The sequence below is a fragment of the Dendrobates tinctorius genome, unplaced genomic scaffold (assembly GCF_039654945.1).
Source record: "Dendrobates tinctorius isolate UK_male_01 unplaced genomic scaffold, ASM3965494v1 ptg000383l, whole genome shotgun sequence".
NCBI lineage: Eukaryota > Metazoa > Chordata > Amphibia > Anura > Dendrobatidae > Dendrobates > Dendrobates tinctorius.
This window is the reverse complement of record NW_027362049.1, coordinates 2,308,008-2,310,955: the sequence shown is the minus strand read 5'-3', so window position 1 is coordinate 2,310,955 and position 2,948 is coordinate 2,308,008.

Here is a 2,948-nt window from a genome sequence, read left to right as displayed (position 1 = left end):
TGCAAATGAGAATAAAGTTGATCCTTCTACAATGTGACAGCCCTTTAGATATTTGACAAAATACAATAACCAAGGTATATATGAGCATTTTATATATAAAATCATAACACACTGGTGCTCAGGTATAGATCCGTCATGGATCAGTCGCTGCTATACATTAAACATGGATGTGGAAACCACAAAAATACGACCAAAAGATCCTTTATCATGATATAAATGTTTCTTTATTAGAAAGGACATAAAAGGACAAGAAGGCAGACATGTGCAAAATGCAAACTAAAGTGCAAATAGTGCCTAAAGACACCCTGGACCACCACCAGTCACAGAGGAAAGGTAGAAAGATATACAAATCTATTATACAAGAGGCATATGGTATATTGAGGGCAAACAGAGGCCAAGATTTAAAGTATGTCACAGAGCTACACAGGAAAACCTATATCACCTCAAACAGAGGTGCCAGATATGAATAAATATCCATGATTATGTATATATAGAAGGAACCACTGCCTATATCGTATGGTGTGCTCAAATAAACCTCCTATCCACTAATGCCATAAGCCCACATGTTACCTAAACCGGGAAAGAAATCCTTCCCATAAAGGGCTAGACTATTACCCATCTATAGGGGTTAAAAAACCAACCCCAACATTACCTCAACACAGTCCTCAGATGACCAGGTGGTCCAGGTGTCACCCCAACGCGCGTTTCGGAGCCGATTGCTCCTTCCTCAGGGGGCGTGAATGTACAGCACTAATTGCCCGTATTTATATGCGCCTACCGGAAGTGGTGCGGGCGCGTCTCTCGCACATCCCGCAATGGGTGGCGCCTCCTATCCATGACGCATCCGGATCTACGCGGGCCCACGTGATCCGGCACCCGACATGGGCGGAGCACCAACCCACACAGAAGCAGCGAGCGCGCCTGCGCAACCCAGTGATCATGCGGCAGCCATTTTTATACAGGGCAAAGCCCAAGGCAAACGTGCACAATATTAAAAACACAATAAGGGGCCAAAACATCGGAATACCGCCATACCAGCATATAACATGCCACATTAAACCAAACTATTAGAACAACGTGACCAAAAAAAGGGGGGGGGGAAAAGGGATTAAAGAAAACAAAATGATAATTAGACCCATAAACCATCATCATTTCAAAACACATACCATGAGAGCAACCAATCCCACTTACGTTGTGCTGTCTCAAAAAATCCAAAAGGACTTTCTCGTATATTCCCAAAACGGGGAGACAAATCCCCGCTATCCATGTCCCAAATGGGATACGAAGGGTATCCCACCCGGGACAACTGTCGAGATATCCATTCACCATATATTCCAGAATTAATCTTATTTAACTGACAAACATACGACACGCAAATACACACAATAACTCTCCCCTATACAGCATCAATGAATGGAATGATGTTACAGATTAAAATAGGTCCATATCTCTAAATATTTATGGATGTGTGCATATATCAGTAACAAAAGAGAAAACCAGTATCAAAAACAAAAACAAAAACAAAATTCCATACATACAGGTAATAATTATCATGCCCGAAGGCACAATATTCCAAAAATACTGTATACATTGAAGTCCCAATAGACCATTATCAGTATCAAGTTCATTGTCGAGGTAAAAACACCTCCACCATCCAGAATATATGGTCTTCTTGGTTTAAATACGTCCGACTTCACATCACTCATCTTCTCGAACTCTCCCACAGATAATCAAGGATAGCTTGGCCACTTCAGTCACATCACCAGGTGCAGTATATACGAAAACCGAGAATGGCTCCAAGGTGAAAAACTAAAAAACAAGCAATGAATTAAAAAACAATGCAAGAAATAAAAAGAAATAAAAACAACCACTGCTGCACCTACATATGCACCAGCACCGTCCCATACCGGACAGCCACCTCACAGGAATGGAATATAGGATAAACTCTCGTTCAATCCTTTTGGATGTACCGTATTGAGAGTCCATATCCAACGAGTTTCTTTTTGGGCTAATCTTTGAGATATTTTACCTCCCCGAATCCCCACATCCACCATGTCAATACCTTTGACTCTGAGACCACTACTATCTCAATTATGATATATTTTGAAATGCTTTGGTAGTGTTTTGAGCAGATGAATATCTTCCTCACTTACCGCGGCTTGTATACCCAGGACATGCTCCCTGATCCGAACTTTCAGTTGTCGTGTGGTAAGTCCGATGTAGATCAGGGAGCATGGGCATGTGGCATAATAGATGACATTCCGGGACGTACAAGTAATATTTTTATCAATCTTATATTGTTTCTGTCCCGAAGAGTCTATAAAAGTGTCATCTTTAACCATATTAATACAAGCCACACAGCGGCCACATGCCATACTACCCCCCTTCCGGGACCGATTGAACTCATCCAGAAATGTCCTGGGGGGATCCCCTCTATAATGACTCCGAACTAAGTGATCCCGTAAATTTTTAGACCGCCTAAATGTTATTTGGGGTTTCTCGGGAATAATCTTGGCTAAAATCGGGTCTGTCTTCAAGATGTTCCAAGATTTATCTATAATCCTCCTTACTTGTTCTGATCGTGCATTGTAGTCAGTAATAAATCTCACTACCTCTGATTTTTTAGGCTTGACATTCGTTTTATACAAGAGAGAGTTTCTATTACTATGTTTAGCTCGTAAATAAGCTCTTTTAATAGATCTATTGCTATATCCTCTCTCTGCAAAGCGACCCTTCAAGTCTCTTGCCTGATTTTCAAACTCTACCTCAGTTGAGCACAATCGTCGGAGACGCAAAAACTGGCCGACTGGTACAGACCGCACCATATGTGTCGGATGTGAGGAGGACGCGTGCAGGAGCATGTTAGTGGCAGTAGGCTTCCTATAGATGGTGCTTTGTATAGTCCCCTCTACACCTCTACTCAATAAGACGTCTAGGAACTCCACCCT